Here is a 23,016-nt window from a genome sequence, read left to right as displayed (position 1 = left end):
TCTGGAAAACAAAGGCCCTGTAGCAGTTGTGGGAAGCAGCGTGCGAGTAATTACAGAATTGCTGCCAGTGAGGTGCTGCAGCAGAATGGGATGTTCACTAACTACAGGGAAAAATTCTCCCATGACATCAGCAAGACCAAAATAACGATACTATAATCCACCTCTTCAAAAGATGGCACAGAGTCATTTGTAGAGAAAGCGAAAGAGGAAAAAAAAGTGATCCAAGGCTCAAGGAGGGAGACTTCAAACTTTTGATCTTTTTAATTGAGCAAAAAAGGAAATAAATTATTGGATTATGCTGATTTCACAGGAGAAAATCCTTGGTACTTGAGGGCTTTTTGGCTTAGTGGAAAAGACTCAACCAGAATCCGTGCCTGCAACCAGAAGCTGAACGTGAAGGCTACAAATAGGATTACACATCAATAAATGCCTCCATTTTGCATAACACAGAGATCTTATTTTAGACTTCAGAGTTCTGGGCTGACCTTGGTTTCAAATAGCCCCCCACTTTAAGACAGAGCAGTTTTGCCAGTGTTTTAATTTGTAGCGTCTTAAGCTGTCTGTTGGCTTCCCTTTAGCCACAGGTTTCATTCCAAACTCCCCATCCCTTTGCTGATGCCACCCCCTCTATTCCCAAACCAATCTTTCTTACAGTGCAATAGCAGGATTTGCAAAAGAACCATTGTATAGAGTTGCACCGTGCCAAGACACCGGACATCTTCATCTTGCAACAATGTCCTGTCTGTTATGTGCTGCCAGAACAGAGCATAAAATCTCTCTGATTTTCACAGAGACAGTAAGGCAATTCTTCCATTATTTTATTTATTCAAATTCAAGTATTATGGTCAAAACATTTCCCTTCCGTAATTTCAATACTGCAGCTTCAGCACTGTTCTTACTCACTCATAACTAACTCAAGTTACAGTATCTTGAAAAGTAAGCACTTAATGCAGGATGTCTTCATCACAGACCCTTTTGGCTGCAGTAGCAAGTAGGATGGAAGCCACACTGACATTGTTCTCCAAAGGTGCTAATGAATCATTAATTGCCAGACTGGCTTACTTTTTTTTTTCATGAGTTAGCAGACAACAGAAAAATTAGCTCTTGCTAACGGATGCCCTTGTGCTTTAAAAGGGCTTAACATCTCCAGCAATGCTTCCTTGGATCATGAATTCAGTTCACTGTTTCCAAGTTATTTAAAATAAGAGATAGTCTGTAATGCCCATACTATGCTGTGTAGTAATATTTATATTGTGATTTGATAGCAGATGCAGTAAACCTTTAAGATCACAAAAAGCTTGTGCAGGCAATAAAAGCATCCAACATGGGATTTCAATGTTTACATAGAGATTAGGTAGTTATTACTTCCTCTATCAGAGAAGGAGAAGCAAGATTGTACTTTGAACATAAATAGCCAGTTTGTCGTATCACTTCAGTAATATCACTTCTTCTTTGTTAAACTGGGAAGCTAAGACTGAATGTGTTCAAAAACTGGTTCAGTTCCCAGACAGTACTAGTACTTGGAGGGGGGGGAAAATCCAGGATTAGATCACATTCTGTTGGAAAATCCATGTCAGTAAATGACATCATCGTTATCCACATCCTTGCAGAGAAGAAAATTCAGATTGATTCACCATTATCTGTAGGTTCTACCCTTTTGCATCTCTTCTTTCAAGACCTGGAATAGTTTTATCACAGATTATGCATGATTTTGAGAGGCACACCTGATAACTGGCAGGAAAAAGCTAGAAGAACTTCAGAAAGTTGGATTAAAATTCAGGTCTTGTTTAAGTGGAGCAGTGATTTAAGCTGGGTATCATTATATACAATTCTATACTATTCTACACATAAACTATCCTATATATGCAACAATCAGTGCATAATTTCTGGAAATTAGACTTAATGAAGGCAATATACGGCTGCAAACAAAAGACAAATACTGCCACGTAAATACATACATTTAACATACGGTGATTTCTTCATGCTTAGCTCTGGTGGGACATCAGAGAGAACAGCATGTCAGCCTCTAATGGCACGCTTCAAATTGAAGCGCAGGCTAGTTGGGGACACTTGGTGAGAAAAAGTAAGGGTGCATTTGAGGAGATTATTTACTGTGGATGAAGCTGAGGGAAAGAAAAATAATATATAGTAATATTAAAGACTAACATAAAATTGTTAATAAACTGTTCTCAGTTGGATTGGAGAAGTAGTGCAGGGTTTAAGTTATAAGAGGGGAGGGGTATTAAAAGAGTTTTCTTAGTGAAAGCACTGGAATAGGCTGTAAGCAAAAGGTAAGATGAAGTCTCCAGAAATTTCTAACAGATCTATACGATCCATGGGGTTCATGCCTCTGCCTCTGGTTCCCATCATCCACATCAAAGCTAACATCATGAAAAGATCTTCCCCCTGCAGTCTTTCCAGAATTTCACAATTTCCTATCTCCATGCAGGTTTACATATACACAGGAACTGGTGATGGACTCTTAAGTTATGAGAAGAATAGAAGAGATAATGAGAGCTGAATGACAATGCCTCCTCCCTGCTGAATTTCCAAATGCAGAAACCCAAGCCAGGTGTCTGGAAGGGTTTGCAAAGTCTGTGTTTTAAGGGATGATTCAATCTTCACATCTCGGCTCCCACTCCCTGTTATTCACAGATGATGTTCAATAAGCTTTATTGGACATAACACCAACATTTGTTCAAAGCCTGTCTGTTGTTCCCCATGCAGCACATATTCTTTGTGCCTGCTGCTCCATGCACAGACCATGTGGGCTCACCCATTCCAGAGGGGACACAGGGATGTCTCCTCAGCTCCAGAGAACCAGACAAGAGAGCGCTGCCACATCAAAATGAAAGAGAAACACAAGCATCAACACTCTCAGAACTGCAACAGGTAGGAATTGTTTTCACTAATGCTTGGAGCTAATAAGAACAAGCAGCTCCCCCTCATGTGTATAGCGAAACTGTTGTATCTGAGCAAAATCTTACAAATAATTAGCATGCTTAACATTTTACTTTCTTTCCCCCCCCCCTCCCCCCCCACCCATGGTTAAAAGTATGTTTTAAGCTTGTTCTCCCCTTCTACTCCTGTCTGAGTACTCAGACAGGCAGACTTGGCATGTTGAAAATCTCACAGAATGACAAACTGAAAGAAATGGTAGCTATTTTTCACTTGAAATGCCTTCTAGAACCATACATTTTCAGTGAAGAGCATCACAAACATTTAACCTGTGAATTAATAATTTTGACCTGGAATGATCCAGAGACACCAGATTCTGAATCCTATCTATTCATTCTTGCAAAATATTTTTTCCTCATACCTTAGCTGTGTAACAGAGCACTGTGCGTGCATAACAGTGCCTGCAGAAAAAGTGTGGTACCTTACCAAATAAGCATTACAGTCAAATTTACTGTAGCTGTTATCCGTGCCAGATAGCGCATATTCCTATTCCTAATTCTGACTACAAGTTACTTGGAACTTTCAGTGACCACAAAGATAATTTTATCTCTCATATGCAAATAAAATTTAGCATCTCCAACAGTAAGTCACAGAATCATTATGGTTGGAAAAGGCTACAAAGATCATCCAGTCCAACCCCAACCCATTCTCCCACTACATCCCTCAGTGCCACACCTCCACAGTCCTTGAATGCCTCCAGGGTTGGTGACTCCCTCAGCTTCCTGGGCAGCCTGTGCCAATTTATTACCACTCTGAAAATAAACATTTCCCAATATCAAACCTGAACCTCCTTCTGGTACAACTTGAGGCTGTAACTTCTCATTCTATGAGAAAGAAGGGTGCATGGATCTGCTGTGACTGAGAGTACACTGTGACAATCTCTTCTAGTGCAGTGGCATCCACCCATCCCTGCAAAGCCTAAATGAATCCTTGGTCGTGGTACTGTTGAGGAGAGCTGCCCTGTGGATACCACCATGGCTACAAGCTGAAGTTACCCTCAGGGCATGGCTGCAGCTGTATGTTTACCACTTTATAGCAGACATATTTCAGAGGAACAGGGAAAGAACAGCGACAAGGAAGAATAAACTACACAATCACTTCATGGATAAGCAATTATTAATAAACTCCATTAAAAATGAAATCAGAATAGCTTTTTGAGTATATAATTGAGACGATGAATAAAACTGAGCAGACTGTCTACTGAAATAATGTGTATTTTTTCATCAAACCAATCAGTGCTGAATAATGGCTGGCATAATATATCTGGGTAAATATAAGCATTTCATGTTCCCCTAAGATGACAACTAACTAATCAGCACGCATTCAAACCAGAGTGTAAGTATGATTAAAAATAAAAACCCCAGATAATACGGATTCATTTGAAAAACTTAACCATTTGATTAGAAACAGTGGCATGATCTTTCCTAGTTCCACCCTTCTAGGATGGCAAACATGTCTATGCACACAAAAAAAGGCACAAGCTGATTGGAGGATAAATCAGAAGAGTAAGTATTTAGCATGGCATTTTGAAATACTTTAATTGTGTTGTAATTAACAATGCTGCAAATTAAATTTATAGCTACAAAATATAACTAGGCAAATTATAGCAACATGCCTTTCATAGCAATACACCCTACTTTATGGATGCTCACTTTATGTAATTTGGATGAAATAAGTGCTCCCTTTATCTACAAGGGCAGACAGGTGGTGATGCTCTTGCACTGAGATGTGAGCACTTGCCAATGGCTGCGAAGTCACATATTTAGAGAGAGCAAATAGTTCGGAAGTGATTCACTATGATCCTACCCACAAAAAAAAAAGAGATGAATTTGCTCCTAGCCTGGCAGGGACAAATGCCACGCAGTTGTAAAGAAAGAAAGTGACTCAATCTCCAGACCTCTCTCCTGAGGGACACGGTTTCACCAGTACCACACTGGGGAGTCTGTAATAACCTCCAGCAGTTACTGCAGTGTCTCTTACATGCTTCTCTGCAGTACTTCCCTGGTGTATGCTGTACCTCTTTAGATAAAACGGACCATTAGAGAAGAGATTAAGGATTGCGTGAGAGCATTGTTGCAATAAAATTTTGTTGTGCTCTATAGTGTTGCAAATAACTCTTTGAGTATCATAGAAGCATAGAATATCCCAAGTTGGAAGGGAACCACTAGGGTTTAATGGGCTGACAGGAGTCTCCTGAAGTTCAGCAAGGGAATGTGCAACATCCTGCACCTGAGGAGGAGCAGCCCCATGCACTACTACCTGCTGGGAGCCGTCCAGCTGAAAGCAAGTCTCCAGAGGACCTGAAGATCACAGTGAATACCAAGTTAAACATGACTGAGCTGTGTGCTCTTGCCACAAAGGAGACTGATGGTGTCCTGGGCTGAATCAGGGGCGAAGTACAGAAGTCTAAATTCTGATACCTCAATTGCAGTATTTTACCTGACAGGCTGTGCAATGATAAATGACAATAGTAAACAAGTTACCTTTTTATCCTAGGAAGAAGATGCAATCTATCAGCTTGGGCAGAAAAAACTAGATCTTAGCCACATAATTGTAGTCAAGTATCTCCGTGCCCATCGTTTGATGGCTGAACAAAGATAGAATCAAATTTGAGCAAGCACCAATGTTTACCATGACAGGAATCGTAGGGAAAGAACACACCAGAAGCCAATGAAGTGTTTCTGAATAAGTGTTATTCCATTCCAGTTACTTAAGGAGTTAATACTGTTTTAGACCTTGTTCTTTGCTAAACAACTAACATCATGCCAGACAAAATAAAATCAGTTAGAAACTTACATTACTGTACAACAGTCAAGGTCTCTTGGTACTGACCGTAGACGTGTTAATAAGCCTCTCATTATGCATAGCTTTTGAATTCAATACCACTATTGTTTTGCTTACATCTTTATTACAGTGCTCTGTAAAGTTACTTTCATAATTAATTTCTCCAGGAAGAACAATTCATTTCACTTGTAAGCAATTTTGAAGCTTATGAGAAATAACCCAATGCCCTGCTTCCTCAATGCACTTTCCATCAAGTATTTATGTGCAACTGGAGCCACTTCGCGCCTCTCTCTCCTCCTCTCAGCTGAACTTTGCATAGACCTCGGCAGTAGTTGATGCTTTTGTTCCCACTGCAGACTTGACCATTTTCTGGTGCCTTCACTACCTTCATTTTCACTACATAATTAGGGTCAGATGCTAGTTCCATGAATTAAAGAGCATTTGGGCTCTCCTTCCAACAAGCCCTCCTACTCCCTTCTTGCGAAACAAAGCTGTCACATACCTTCTTTAGATGGTGTTGGATTACATTACACCACTTGACCTCACTTGCTATGCTAAGATAATTATGCCAAGTATTTTGCTGATAAAAATCACCGTGGGTTTAATGTACACTGTAGAGCTCTATTAATTCACACCAGTAGGAAATCAGGTACTTCATAAGAGTTGGCCAGAGACAATGCTCCAAGTTGGCATGAGGGCTCTCACCAAGTTAACTAGCACATCTGGAAGTCCTTCAACAAGACAGAAGGGACCAAGGAACAAGCAAACTTTCTCCCACTTAACCAACTGTTCATCATCATACGCAAAAAAAAAGTGTACATCCTTTCCAACAGTCTTCATTTTTGCTGACATGCCATACCACAGGGCAGCTCCTACTTCAAGCTCTGTTTCTGGTGATACAGTGCTATATACAGAGACTTGTGTAATGGATCAAATCCTCAAATCCAATTTCTTGCACTAGAAGTTCATTCTGGGAATATTCCTGGAAGCCCTCAGCCATTCAAATGAACTTGTTGCACAGGTTGGCTGAAGTCAATGGTTTACCCCGTAACTTCTCAGACACACATGGCCTTTTCTGGTCTGCATTAAGAGGGTATTCCAAGTTCTTAATTGGAGTCTGAAGCTGCAAACCAAATGCAGAGGAATGTTTGCCCTAAGCAGAACACTTTAGCCAGCAGACCATGACACTGGCTGCACCATCCCCATCCAAATAGAACAGTGCTGTAGAGTGAACAGCTGGTGTAAAAAGTTCACTCAGCATGCTAACAGTTTTCAGTAACCACTTTGCTTTAAAACTATTCATTTCACTCAATTTTAGCAAAGTGAAGTTTGCTATATTCCTTGGGTCATAATATATTCTATTTCTATCACTAGAAGTAGTGTGTATCATCTTTGCACTCTGTCAGTGCTTTTACTTGGAACATAGATTCTGCACTGCAGCTCACTGAGGTGTATGGCAAATCCTGTATTAGCCACATCTCTAGATCTGAGCAGAAGATTTGGGGGACTAGTTGCACTTTTTAAACCAACTTCTTTCATGCTTTACACATCAAGTACATGCTTACTCGTGTATAATAAAATACCATAGGACTGCATAAAAAAACACTTTTAATGCAAAAACAGAGGAAGACTCAGAAAAAAAACTGTATCATACCAAACAAATGCAATGCAGTAATCTAATAAAGCAGTGTTATCGCAAGGTGAGTTGTTTTGTTTCAGCTGAGTGCTTGAAATGCAATCTAATGTCTCTGTGGAAATGGCTGAAAGAAACAACAGATGTCTCAAATTTTTGCCTTTCATGTCTTATTAAAATCAAGATGGAAGGGCAAAAAAGGGGTTAATAATTATTTTTCTCTCTCTAGAAGTTCCTGTGAACACCACCTGCAATAATAGGCAGCAATAACAGAAAGGCAAAAAGCAATTTAGATGATGATAAATCAAAAGGTTCCTCAGGAACACTATTCCTAAGGATAAAAGGTAGAAAGGAACAGAGAAATTGTGCTAGCTGTTCATCTGAATAAAGCAGCTCTGTCCCTGCAGCCTTCAGCATAGCCATCTTGTATTATTCCCCCAAAAAGCACTCAGCTGGGAAATTCAGAATGAGATGCTTGTGATCTGATCTGCACTGGACACTTTAATGTCTCATTCAGATGTGCAGCTGTGTCCTCTGATCCACATCCCTGATCTGTAGGGATAGGAAAGCTGTTACCTAAGTAGGGCTTGAGCTACTTCTAGTTCACCATTTGCAGCAGAGATTCCCACTACCATCATCTGAGATGGAGACAACTACTTTCATTGACTCATCACAATTGCCTTTGTTGATTATTTGCCTTGATTATTTGCTAAATAGGAGATACTAGAATTTGCTTCACATTGCAATGGCAGCCACTTACACCTCATGCTAGAACACCAAGCAATCCCCTCATCCCTGACTATTTTCTCCTTTTGCTGCTTAAGGAAGGATATAACTTATATTGGCCATACACAGCGACTCCTAATAAGATGAAAATGCTTCGGAGAAATCTACGTGCAAAACACAACCCAAGTGATGTGGGCAGCGTGCTGTGGGACGTGCTGCAGGGCCTACTGGGCCATTCCCACGGTGCCACTTCCATCACTGCTACTTCATAGGCAGAGGGCCAAATGTTAAACTCTGAATCATCACCAGCTGCACAGAGAAGCACTTGACAAAGCTTTAAAGAAGGGATGCTGTTGCTGGAGTTCAGGCCGTTCTGTCATATAAGCCATTTAAAGATGATGTGCAGAAGTCTGGCTGAGATGCTAAATAATCACCCTGCTTCTGCATTCCTGTGCTGAAACTCTGGAGAGGAGTTCACACAAAAGAGCTTAGCTTTGATCTTAAAAAAACATTACACTTCAAATAAAGAAACTGAAGAGATAGACAGCATTTCTTTCCCTGGTTGTTTGAAGGCCTAGATCTAAAGGTGTAGATATTGATGGGCTGTACTGATGCTAAGTGCCTCTGAAAAATTGAGAAAAATCTGTCTCTGCACCATTCAGTGAATGATCTCATAGGTAATGCCAAAGGCTAATGATGCTGATAAGGGTTTGGTTGGTGGGTGTTTTACTGCAGCAAGACTTCACAGAGGGCCACAGAACTATATAAATCTCTATAATGCACTAATTTTTGACACTCCCAGCAATGGTACAGCACTGTTTATGTAAAAATGTATTGGAATCAAGGCATTTCTGTACACACTGTAACTGCTTTCAGATTAAATGAAAAGCAGGTCTCTGTGTCAGGTATATGTCATTACGAGGGCTGGTATGCCTTTGTTTATAACATCACCCTAAGAAATTCAGCTACTGATTTTGGGGGCAAGTTCCTGCCTAATACCAAATTTTATGATTTTTGATGCTTATGTTACCACTGATTTTGGATACCTTAAATAAATAAATAAACACTGTCATCTAGTTGATAAACTCTAGCATCTCTCCATCATTCTTAAGAGCTAGTCAGGGACACCTTGGCCACACAGATCAATTTTGCCAAAGCAGAAGACAAGAAGGGAAGGGTCAGGGACATTCCCATTTGTCTATTCCTCCTCCCCTAGGTGTTAATATTCTACAGCTTCAGAGGAATCATCCAGAAATATAACCTCTAGCATTATCCAACTATGAAAATCTTGGGAGTTTGTTGCCACAGTAAATCTGGCTTATCTTACCTTATCTGTACACTCAAAGATGCAGTCTTTGTTAAGTGATCAGTTTTCCCTGTGGAACATACCATATTCCTTCTTCTGCCATAATTAGTAGCATCCCTACCCATCTTGTTGTAGGAACTAGAAGGTAGGCAACTAAATGCCAGAGCCTGTAAGAGGTAGTTAGGCAACATGCTATCAAAGACAATACTCTTTTTCAAGCTAAGATTATTTCTTGCATTGTCTGAGAGTCTTCATATTGTTTGTTGTTCCATTTTTATTATGGTTTTATGATTTGTGTTATGATGTGGAATATATTATACAACAAAAATCATAAAACCATAATTAATTTTCTACACTGAGTGTAAAGTTTTTCAGGAACATAGGGAGCTGGGGTCTACTTTAAAGCCTGAGTTCACAGCACAGAACTTCCTCATGGCAGTCAGCAGTTGTGCATATTAATTAAAAACTACTTTGAGTGTATCAGGTGTTACAATTTATCCTAGCACTCTTCAAAATGAAGCGTGCCAGGTCAAGCAATCCCAGATAAAAAGAACTCACCACCTGGCTGCTGACAGAAAACTCATCTTTCTGCCTAGCACACTTAAATAGCAGAAGGGAGCTCATCCCTACAAGACCTGATTGAGCCCAGGTGTGGCACCACATGGCCCTAGTGTAGAAAATAAGAATCATGAAGATCTGAACATTGAAACCACCACATTTTCTAAGTGCATAGTACCCTGGCAATGGTAGGCAACAGTCCCATCTCCCACTGGTGGCTGTGCTGCAGGACTGCTGCCTGGAAGAGTGCTCAGTGCTCTTCTGCACATCATGACCCATAGCTTCCATGTATTTTCACTCTCCATTTGGATTTTCAGATGCGCCCTCAGACTTAATAGTCAGGTAGACTGCATTTCCATAGACTCCAAACCATGCAGGAGAGCACAGTGTAATGGCCGCACCCCCTCTCTTGTTTGACATAATACACATCTGGAGCAGAACATCTGCAAGGCTATCAGTGCGAAGCAGTAATCCCTGCTGCAAGAAGTTTGCATAGCTCAATAACACCAGTGAAGCTGCTCTGCTCTCTGCCAGGAAGCATCTAATTAGAGAAAAGCCTGAAGGACTGTGATTTCCAGAAAAAGCTGAGCATTTGCCCACCCAGAGTCAGCTAAGGCCTCTAGGTGGTATTCTAAGACACACAAAATTATCACCCTTCCAAGGAGCTTAAGTTAGGCACTCAGCATAGCAAATAAAATATTTGGGTCAGAGTGCCCTAAACAAAGGATCTAATCTTTGCAATCCTCAGGGGAGCAGGAATATACAGTGGCAGGTGTGGGAGAAAGGAAGTGAAAGGGGAGTACAACTAAGGGGGCATTGACCCCTGTTAGCCTGGGCTGGTGCAGTATGCATCCCTGTCTACAGCTGCAAGGTTGAGCAGGGGGAGACACAAAGCTGCTTCATTCTCTGCTCTCATTGCAGTTATAGAACTGCTTAGGTTGGAGGTGACCTTTAAGATCATCTAGCTCCAATCCCCCTACCACAGGCAGCCACTAGATCAAGTGCCCAGAGCCCCAGCCAACCTGGCCTTGAATGTCTCCAGGGATTGGGCAACCACAGCACCTCTGGGCAGCCCTCACCACACTGAATAAAAAATTTCTTCCTAACATCTGACCTAAATCTCCCCTCTTTTAGTTTAAAGGCATTCCCCCCTTGTCCTGCCACTATCAGACCGTACAAAAGGTCAGCCCCACTTTTGCCTGTAAGCTCCCTCCAAGTACTGGAAGGCCTCAGTGATGTCTCTCTGGAGCCTTCTCTTCTCCAAGATAAACAAGCCCAAAGGCTAAACAAGCCAGGCAGGCTGCCCCTTCTCATGGCACTGCTCACATGAGACTACTGAGGCAGGGCATTCTTCTGTACAGCAGCATCCAGGACTAGCTTAGAGATTTGCAGCCTAACTGTTAATTAAAATGTTTAATAAAAATATTGCACTGACACATCCTGGCTCTGGGTCCCAAGCTGGATGAGCTGACCTACAGCCACAATAGCTTTGCCAAAAAAGAAAAAAAGCAGAAAAACCCTGCTGTTCCTCCCAGCAAACAGAAACGCACACACGCACGCCTGCACACGGCCACGAGCCTGCCTGGAGGCAGAACAGGCAAGGACATGCAGCCTTCAGTGAGCAGCAGATCTCTTTGGAACAAATGCTTGGCAAATACATATTTATATTTTACTTCCTACACCACATCAAGAGTAACGTCTGTTTTACTAGCATGCACTTATCAAGCTGGGAAAGGCAGCATTCTGGCATGGTTACTGAAAAATTAGATGCTTGTGTAGCCTGTGAAACAGTCCAACTTGACTAGCTGGTTTGAACAGCATGTTCTACACCATCAAAACAGCACTTGGCTTTAAAGACAAACGAGATGTATTTTATGGAAATAAGGACAGAGCCTCCAACCAAACCTGCTGGTAATAAGCATCTGGAAACAGGCAGCTTGCTAGGATCGGAGCTGCTGGACCCAGAGTCCCCTTCCTGCAGGCTCTGGTATAAGCATCTCAGCAGGCCCAAAGCCCATCCAGATCTTCTAGAGCCCTTAGCATACACCGACAGCGAGATAGTCCCTTCTCTTATTCTTCCTGCTAAAGAGTAACAGTGCAGTCAAAAGTCACTGCAGACCATTCCGCCCACAACTCATGTCTAAACTCAGCAATACTGATAGATGCAAATGCCTTTCTCTTTCTAGAATTTTATTTGCTGATGTCAACAGCAAACCTTGACCCCATCCAAGCTGACAGCCCAAAGATGAGCAGTTTGTTATTTGAATATCCATCTCCTCTTACGTCATCACACCAGAACACATTTCCCACACAACCCGAGCTACTAAAAGCCAGCTGCACTTTCAATATAGATTTTCTTGTTCTCCTGCTTCTAATGCTCCATGGCCTTTGTTTCTAGGCTGCACAGTTAGTATCTGAGTAATGCTTTCAGAACACGTCTTCTGAGTTCCAAGCTAAGAACAATCTGGCATTGTCAAACATCAGAAAAATCACCCTCACATCAAGGGGGCAGGAGAAAAATACCTTCAGAACACCCAGTGCCCTCCTGTCCTGCTGTCAAGAAAAAAACCACCCGCCCCACCAGCACTACATCAAGTTCAAGGTGTCTACAGATGGTTGAACAGTGCAAGCTAGAAGTGAGCCAATGCAAGGCGGGAAAAAAAAAAATCAAACAAAAGGTCAGATCAGATCACAGGAATGAGAGTTCAACAAGGCAGACAATATTGAACAGTGTAATAAGAATCAGCCTTCTAGTGTGTACTTTGTCTCCCCCTGCCTTCCTGCCCTCTTCATTTCCCTCACCTGCTCAGCAGATTGAAAACGTGACAGTGATCTGGTGGCTCCAAGGCTGCTCTGTTTGTGATGCCCACCCTTTGGAGCCGCAGCAGGGATTGCCCATCCAGAATTGTTTAGGACTGTATTCAGTAACCAGTGTTTGCTTTACAGTGGCACACATCTAGCTCTCACTAAGCCCTATGCTCATCATCCTAGCTGTCATAAAAACGCCTGGAGACAGTATGTAGCAATTATGCCTCTCCACCCCCATCTACCTCCAAAAAAGAGACAGCTTCAATAGATAATGAGGATGGAAATCCACAGAAAGGAAACACTACCAGTACTGTCATTAGACAACCTGTGTCGCTGTTTTTTGGGTCTCCTATTGCCCATCAGCAGCCCTCAGGCTCAAGGCTCTGGGCCTTTTGTCCTTGTTTTGGCACATTCAACATGTGGAATTCATCACCCTTGTCAGGGCAGCATCTGCTTTTTACTGTGTAGGAATCCTAAAATGCATTGTTATCATTGCTCCAAGAGAGGAAAGCTATCAGCATGAAACAGATGAACTGAAAGAAGATTTTCAGGATTAATAGGTCTGAAATGTTTCTGACAGATCAGTTAAAAGATGCATTAAGGTAGAGTATAACACTCATCAAGTCCAATAACTGCTTTTTTTTTCCTTGACTTCCACCCACTGGAGCAAATCCTGAGCTGCTAAGTCAGCTTCTTGACATACTATTCTACAGGAATTACTGAAAAAATAGTAAAAATACAGAATTTTACTGCAGAGTTTTTGTGATACCTCTTAACACTATTGGCAATTACAGCAGTCACTCTTCACAATTACTCCATAGATTTACTCAGTATTCAGGGGATCCAGGAACAATATACATTATCTTGTGTAAGAATAAACTACAAAAGTTCATCTTTACGGCCATAAAGTTGGAAAACTATAGCCAGGGAACAAAATAAAATCAGGTCTACATTCTACTGAATTAAAATTAACAAGATAACTGCAATATAGGACAATGATAGAGAGACTGCCATTGAAATATTTGTTTTATAATAAGAACAATCTCCTTCCCTCCTTGTTTTAATATAGTTTTCTATATATTTCTTCTTAAAGCAGAGAGGCAATAGACACCTTGGGAAAACTGTCATCAAGTCAAACCCCTCACCAAGCTGCCAGCCTGGCCAGCAGCACTGAAAGAGCTGGTCTGTCTCTCAGGCACTGCATGGAGCAATAGGGGGAGGTTTGGGCTCCCAGCCCCAATTCCATGAGCTGCTTTTCTGAGCTGTCTGAAGAGGCTGGGGAAAAGCAGCCAAGGAAAAGTCTGCTGGACCTGTTGAGTCTTGCCAGACTAGGGTACTAATTCATTAAATAAAGGGTGGACTGTGTACCAAAGCCTCCTTAGCTAAGCCATTCCAAGTGCCTCAACTAAGGTAATTTTATGCATCCTCTTCTATCAGCAGCAACTCATGTATAAGTAGGACTTCATAGCATTTGATCCTCCCTTTCCCATACAGGCTACACAGTCAGGCTTGAGGTGCTCAAGCTGTCAGGGTTTCATCTCCCCTAACCACCACCATTTATCCAATGCAGCTGAGTTTAGTTTCATGGCATCATGGAATCCCTACACGCTTATAATTTGCATTGACTAATGATTCAGCCAATGTTCCATACATATAATTCAAAGTGAACTATGAGACTGATTTGTACTGAAGGAAGATGGCCTATTATCCATCCTGGGAACAAGTATACGTTCTACATAAACACACTTACCTGCCAAATACAAACTGGATTATTTTTTTATTCTTTTATAAATAAAACACTGACTCTTCACATAATGGTAAATATGAACAATGTTTAAAGAACCTAAAGTACATGATGAGCAGTCTCAACCATTTTGCTAAAGCAAATGTAATAATAGAGGAAGAAAGGGGTCTTACAAAAAAATATTATAATGAAAATGGCATTCAGAAATCCATTAGCAAGTGACTGTGCTTCACCACTGCACGAGGAAAGTATTTTAAATGTAAGCAAAGATCTTTGCTTTTAAAATCCTTAATGAAGATGTAAAGTATTGAAAGCCACTGGGAAGTCTTAGAAAATGAAAACAAGACCATGCTACAAAGCTAACACCTTGGTTCATAATGGATTACAAGTCAATACTGATGTTCTTGCATACATTACTGCAGACTGCCATTATCCAAGTGAATGATACTAGAAAACTCACCTACTTTTTTTTTCCTTGGCCTCCTTATTTTCAGGAAGATTCATTTCATTTGTTGATCTCTCTGATGGGTACTGTGGTACTGGATGAAACACGACCATTTATTTAAATTGCCTTTTATTAAGATAGAATGCATACAGGTAAATTCTCAGAGCACTGAGAAAATATATAAATAGACACAGGAAAAAAGGTAAGGAGAGTACCTGCAGAGGATTCGATTTTGAAACCTAGATATGGTCTGTACTTCTGGCAGGGAAAGCAACGTAATCTGTAGAGGCAAAACTCCAACCATTTTAAAGGAGAAAACCAGTACTTAACCAGTACTTAACAGGTGCAGAAGCTCCTAGCTGGAAAAAGGGACTCTGTGTCCTAGAGTATCTGGTGTTCAGGGTCTCCCAGTACAGACAGTGAAGGCACTGTCCCTTAAAGATTTCTGCAAGATGCTTTGAAAAGGGAGCATTTTCCCTAGAGATGTGCAATTCAAACAGAGCCTGTGATGTTTTTATATGGCTGCAGTGTTTTTGACAAGTGCTTACCTTCTGTCATTTTGTTGTCAAGTATGGCACTGAAGAGCTCTGAGAAATGCAAGGGCACTGCTTCAGTGTGAACAACCTTCCAGCAGCACTGCTTACTCTGCCACACCAAGGAAAAGAAGATGCCCTAGAAGTTGCAGACCCCTGTAGCTTACCCTTTGCCAAAGGATCAAGTGAGGAAAACCAAGCTGAACACTCACTTTAATGCAAACCACAATTACAGGCATGCTCAGTCTACAGCACACAGTTGGGCAAGTTGAGAAAAGCAGTTACACACCCAACAACTAAAAATTAACTACTTGGTAAGACTTGAGCCCTAGGACCTTTGCAATAGGAAATAAAATCCCTGGAAATAATCAGGCCTAAAAGAGCCCCCAAGGTCTCACCTTTGGCTGTCATTTCATCAGAAGGCCAACATGCCTCTGGCCTCCCAGGTCACACTCTGACACAGGCAGCATCTGCTCCTGTTTTACACTTCTTGAGTAGGTATGCAAGGAGCACAGCCTCCCTGCACCTGCTTGCACTGCAGAAAAGGGTAACATTCAGCCCTAAATTGAAGTAATCTGTCTCTGAGCACTCAATTATCTTAGACACAACTAAGTACATATTTCTAAGGTGAGTGAAGCCAATGTAAGGACACACAGCTGCAGAACGGATGAGTAATTCTCCTCCTTATGCTTGATCAAAAAGAAAAGCAAGAGTCTCAAGTATAAAAAAGTTGACATATTATGGCATTAACAAATTGGGTCTTGTGTTTGAGCACAAGAGACTGCAACAGACATTCAGGCTCGTGAAGCCACTGCTTATGCACTCCACAGCTTAATGAGTAACATAACATATAGGCACTGATTGATTTTATAAGTTAATGTAATGATTCCATACACTGTAGCTATTCTAAAGCAATGCACTGTTTTGCTTCTGTCGATGCCCAGCAGTTGCTGGGTGTTGATTGAAACCTCCCTGCACAAGAGACCAGTTAGCAGATTTATCTGGGAGTCAGTCATATTACTAATTTTTAGATGGTCAATTAGAAGCCCTCAAATGTGCTCCTTGGGTTTTAGGAATGTTGGCGTGCATTGCTTCAGAAATCTGAACGTTCAGTTAGCTCCTGTCATTCTGTTTGTTACTCTACTTCACTTTAACAGCACAGATTCTGAGGTCAGGCAGAAAACTCCTTTTTCCTCACACAAAAGGATGCCTACATACATCCAATCTGACCAGATCCTCCGCTGCACAAGAAACTTGAGCTACAATAGAGCACCCAGGATCCCATGTCCAGCCCTGTACATCATCTCACACCACACTTCTCACACACTTATCAACCTCCCTTTTAGGATCAGGTAAACACCACTCACATTTGCCTTGCTACCAGCCTGTGCAGATGATAAACTAAAGGTAAGATGGTATCTAGCTACTTGTTAATTACACCAACCTTAGCTTATGGCTTAAACAGCTTTCCTCCCTTGAGACTCTTCCATGCACGCTTTACTTTTCCAATCTCAGTTTGAAAGGATGAGCAAGTAAAGCCATTAGCCTCTCCAAAGGATAGGCCCCCTGTTTCCCAATCTCTTCTAGCCCTTAGCTCACTTGTCTCACTTCCCTTCTTCACAGCACATTGGCAATTGCTTCCTTAACAGTTGCTCAAGCGTATTGTCCCATGAACTCTACGTATGCACCATAACTGGCAAGCCTAGTAGCTATGTTCTGCTAGGATCCCAGTGGCATGACATGTAGGATTTTATCTCCACGCTTACCTTCCAGGAGGTCATTTAGAACCTAAAGGTTTTAATACAAAAATTGCTCATAGGAAATAAACTCATGCATAAACTGAGGTGCTACAAGCCAACCCAATAGTCAAGATAAAAGATCAAGACGCTCACACTGGTAACACAAAGTCAGACAAAAACCAGTCAAACACGCAAGTCACAAACCTGAAGAGTGAAAAGACCAAGTTGATATGAACTGAATGAAAACAATCTCCCCCACAGGGCTGCTTTAAATACCAGCACTCAGCAGTGTAGCCACAGGTGTGGTTAGGAGCCAGGGAAAGTTCTTTCTTCCCCAGGGATGGGCAAGTGGCCTCAGCTGGGACAGCCCAGCTCCCAGTCAGGGAGCCCTGTGCCCGTTCATCTAGGAAAACAGCCACCTGAGAGCAGTGGGCTCCTGCATGCCTCTTTGCAACAGCTGCTAGTACCCCAGTTCTAGAGCTCCTGTTTTTCACACCTATGTCACATTAATTGCTCCTTTTCTTTTTTCCTTTCTTTAAGATTATCGTTCCCTCCACATACTGGACAGGGCTGGTTTTATTGGGGATGCAGTTACTCTGTCAACTATTAGTTGTTTTGAAAGATTGCTCATGGGGAATGCATTACAATGCTTATATCTATATTAATAAACAAAAGACGTCCAGGGGAGATCAGTGTTCCCAAAGACAATGTGCTTAGGCTGGCTTGTATCCTTGCTGCTTACAGATCTTTTCTGTACATTTGTAATGGCCTTACTGCTTTTTGGTGGTGGCAGAGGATTCGTGGTTTCAAAACATATTTATTTGTAAGATTTAATGCTTTTCCCATCATGCTGCCTCCTCCTGTGGGACCTGGTTAAACCAGAGCTGTGTTTATTCCAACTCTGTAGTACCAAGGAACTGGGATTTCTGTGTAAAACCTTGGGTCCAAAAGACTTGCTAGCTCTTGCAAGCCAAGGAAACCACGGTGACATTGGTGGAGTTATTCTGGATGCTGGCTGTTGTGGCTCTGGTCATTTATTACCACATCACCACAGAATATGGTATTGCACCCTTGATGGTCTTCTATATTTTTAGTTTATTCTTTGAAAAAAATAAAGCTTTAGAACTGCTAAAATATTGCCGGACTTGTCTTACTGTGTGTAATTTTGAAGCATTTGTTCCAGGCACACTACAATTTTTGCCATTTAGTGATTACCTTTAAATTCTGCAAAGCCTTTTCTCGTGTGCCCTTGTGTAGTGCTTTGGGAGATTGTCTGATGTGAAAAGCACTATTACACATTGAACTGATTATTGTTGTTTGTTGCTGTTAACACAGACAAGAAACCCTCCTGGCAGGGAAACAACTTCTTTGCTAATAAGTAATCATAATTTGTATCTCAGCAAAAGATGTAAACATATATTATCATTAAATAGGCTGTAATTTTAATTGCCTATAAATGTTATTAATTCTGATTGTGATTATTCAATAGGTAATAAAGATAAAGGCTGTCAAAGTTAATTAAGTACATATTCATTAAATTCAAGGTAGCTTCAGTTTCTTTATTGCACAAATACAATTAACACTTAATCTGAATCTCAGTAAGTTACATAATCATGTGACTCAAAATAAAGGGAGGATACAACCTTGGCCTTTTACTTTTTACATGGGAAAACATTAATGATGCTGACATTGGAGACAATTAGACAGTGTCGGCCAATTGTTTTTAGTCAGCTTTCTCTCACATCTGTGGTGTCTACAAGCAAGAAGGGCCATTGTTTCTGCAGGCCTCCGTCGCGCTTTGGCTCTTTGTGCTAACCGTCAATCTCTTGCTGAATATCAAAGCTGTGAGGAAATTAGAACAGACCAGCTCTACTGCACCACACTAAAGCTTAGCAGGGTGCATCCACTATGCTACTAATTAGGCAGTGGCCAACAAAATAACCTGTCAATGTGTGCTTGCCATTTCCCACACACCTGCATTTCATACACTAATAAGCGTACAGCCAGAGAGAGAAAGGGATAACTGCTCAAGTGTGAAAAATGAACAAAATATAACAATGTTTCTCTCCCCACCTATACTACTACCAATTACCATTTAACATTAGGTAGAATCAACATGTCGGAAGAAATACAATACAGTATCTGAAACTAAAGAGGGGGTAGGACAGGGCAAAGCCACACATAGAGTGTATTAATGTTTGCTGCAGAACAGCACACTGTAGAATCTCTCGTTATTTATATGAACCAGGAGGCTGAAAATGATCGTGATTAGGGTTTTTCTATTCACGTCAACTGAGGGAAAAATCCATATTTTAGCTACGTATCAAAAATGAATGAATAAACACCGTAGCGAATAACATCCAGTGCTCTTCTAACATACACCATCCTTCTCACACATCGATGCAGCTAAGCCAACGCAGACTGGGCTCTTAGTATCTCTCTTATTTGCTTTCATTCACCCAGTTGCAAGCCTCTCAGAAACTTTGTGCACCATCTTTCCAGAGTGTAATTTCTTCCTTTTAGCCATATCAATCAGGATGTTGGTACTAGGTTGCCTGCATGACAATTTTTCCTATCGTGAATCTTTTCCCTACCAAACACATGGTTAGAAAACTTCTAGAAATGGCTTTTCGTTCCGAGATATAGAAATATGTGAAACTGCTCTGCTACTACTGTTATGAAAGGGGGAGGAGGGATGCTTATGCAGTGATTACAAATATTGTATTTGAGGAAGTCTCATCCTCAACAAACAGGAATCAGTCTCATTACAATCTTTGTAACAGAGTATCGCTTAGAATTCACAAAACTCCTACTTACAAACCTTTGTAAATTACTGGGTCTTGTACAATAGTAATTCACACACCATATATTTCCTTCCCTTTCCCCAGCTTTAATGCCTGATCAGATTGCAAGAGTGATGATTTAGAAGTGATAGGTGCTGAAAACAAAGCAGGGCATGAGTATAGATATTAAGTCAGGTGCAAAATACCCAGGGCCAAGCTGTGAAGTCCATTACCTCTGCTGTGGATCTGGTTTGGCTGAATTCAACAATTCAAACCTTGAGCCCTTTTTTTTTTCTCTCCCCTTTGCACAAACCGAAGAGGTGGAAATGCAAATTTACTTGTGTAAAACATGGAGATTCCCTTGTAGGTCTCCTTCGCACTCCGTACTGATATATGTACTTAAATTTGTCGATTTTTTCCTTTTTTTTTTTTTTTTTTTTTTCTGCAGGCTTGAGCTTTGGTGGATCAAGTGGATAAATAGCAGAATTTCCCCTAGAAAGATGTAAAGATGTCTCTCACTCCTGAGCAGCCGCCCTGCCAACTGCCTTTAATGTATAGCTGGTTTAAAAAAAAGAAGAAATGAAAACTAGAAGAGCCTAAGCAACGTGTGGATTTAGCTGTTTTCCTCTACAAGAAAAATCACTCCATCTCAATATGTAGGAGAAATGACTATATTGTTATGCTATCCTTGATGGAAATCATACAATAAAGGCCAATATTCAAATGGTATTTGTTAGATACTTTTGAACACCACTCTGCCTTTCATTAGACTTTATCCAGGAGCAGCATTTTCAATTATAAATAAAAACTTTCTCCGCCTCTTCCCACTTGAGCTCAAGTACAGAAGGCCCCTATTTAAAATGCAGCTCCCGAGCAGGCCACCAGGCCGCCTGTTCAGCTGCCAGTGGCTTTTGTGTACAAAGATGTTAATTGGTCCTAATCCCCTCCTAGAAGCTGTTTTGGTAGCCTGACCTGGCACCCCAAAGGACACCTTGGTGTGAAAAACTAAAGGGCCCATTCAAAAGAGAGTGAAAAGCGGCACTGAGCATTCCAACACATTTTAATTTCAGGAATTAAAAAAAGGGAGGGTGTAGCTGGAGGGCTGTGGCAGCAGGGGGACGGCACACAACATCCTCCTGGTTCTGAGCTGGGCGTACAAAAGCAGGAGGAGCGGTGAAGTAAGCTCAGCAAACACCCCTTCCTCACAAACAGCCGCGGCTGCATGCGCGTCAGCCCCACGTTTGGATTTTCCCCTTCCACGTTGACATTGCCAGTGTACTGACTGGGAAGGCCTGGGGTTGTGCAAGGAGAGAACTGAACGCGTCGTGAGGGCCCAGCGTGGCCTCTGCCATCGCTTGTGGGGGAGCTGCACAAGGCGAGGCTGAATAAGGGCCCAACATGGCCTCTCCTTCGCCCAGAGGGAGCTGCACAAGCCCAGGATGGATACGGGCCTGATACGGCCTCTACATCGCCCAAGCAGAGCGGCACAAGTTAGCCAAAGCATGCTTCCCTGTGCGTTCCACTTGCCCTTTCTGGGCCACAAATAAGCACCCGGGGTATGAGGTAGAGAAGACATTGTAATTAGGCACTTCCAGAGCAGCTGGATGGGGGGGGGGGGGGCGGTGGAGGAAGAGGTGAGGAAGGAAAAATGGAGAAAAAAACAGCTATTATGGCAATCTTATAATCAAACCTGCAGAAGAAATGTTAGATGTAAACAATCCCCCTTAGGACGCTGTAGAATGCTATCTGTTCAGCATGCCATTGTACAAAGTGTACATTTACAGCTTGGGTGGTAAATTATGCTAATAGAATGCACAAACCTCAACCGCGAGGTTTTGAATTTTTTGACGCAGTTCACAGATCAACTTCATAGGTCAAAGGAGTTTGCCTCCCACAGCCTGATAAAGTAGGAAGATATGAAGTGTGCGTATTATCATAATCTTGCTGAATGCGAGTTTTTAGACGGAATTCATTTGGTATATTTTCATCTGAGCATTTGTTCATAATGAATCTTTTTCATTAGACACTGCTCTAGGCAAGGGCAAAACACTTAGGAGAGTCTTTTCATGGAATTCTTTCAAGGTGTTAAATGTAAAAACGCAGTAATAAAAGCTTTCATAGAACACAGATGTACACAGAAAAAAAACTACAGTAGCAATTCTTGCACCAAAGAACAACTGCTCAGATGTACTTTTTCACGTATGTTTGCAACACAAGAAAAAACTCGAGGCATATAAAATGACAGATCCCTTAACCAGCAAACTTGTTATTTAAAGAACAAGGACTTGCAATTAGAAATAGAAGGTGAGACAAAAGCACAATGGTTGCACTAATTGTGTCAAACCAACCAATCAGCACTTCATAATACAGTGTGCTGAAGAAATGCGGAGTACCCATTTGGACATAGCAGCGAAGAAGATCTCTGATGTTGGAAGGTCTGGAATTGAGATTGTCAACATCTTTAGTGCTTGTATTTTGAAAAATGAACATTTTTTAATGCCAAATAAAGAAACCAGAGATTGAATGTTTCTGGTTATCTCACGGTGCGTTTTCAAAATGAATGACTGATTCATCATCGTCATCATCTCTGGCTTAGCTCTCTGTGCCAGCCACTTTAAAATGTTGAGCTAAGAAATATTTACAGGGAACAGCACAGGACCACAAAGATATCTTAAAAGATGGGAAAAGTGAATGATCAGGCAGAATAAATTTTTTTCTCAGAAGCTGAACGATGACGTGAATGGAAATGTCAAAAACTAATTGCCATTGTTGAAGTGTTACCGTTCCTTTGCGCTCAGTGTATTTTTCATTGTGAGGCATAGGCATGTATGTCAATAACTTTGGATGTTTTATGGGATTATTTCTGTTTTAATCTACTTTTTCACAGCACAAACAAAGGCAAGAAGAAGGAATTCAGAGTGACCCTGGAGCAGGATGTTGACAGGTGCAGCTACCACGTGTTGCCCTGAGACCTACCTGGGGAGCTGCCTACAAGCACA

The sequence above is a fragment of the Cyrtonyx montezumae genome, unplaced genomic scaffold (genome assembly GCF_038088225.1).
Source record: "Cyrtonyx montezumae isolate F1298 unplaced genomic scaffold, pur_monq_1.0 scaffold_4, whole genome shotgun sequence".
Taxonomy (NCBI): domain Eukaryota; kingdom Metazoa; phylum Chordata; class Aves; order Galliformes; family Odontophoridae; genus Cyrtonyx; species Cyrtonyx montezumae.
The sequence above is the reverse complement of the archived record's forward strand: the minus strand, read 5'-3'. Positions refer to the sequence as shown.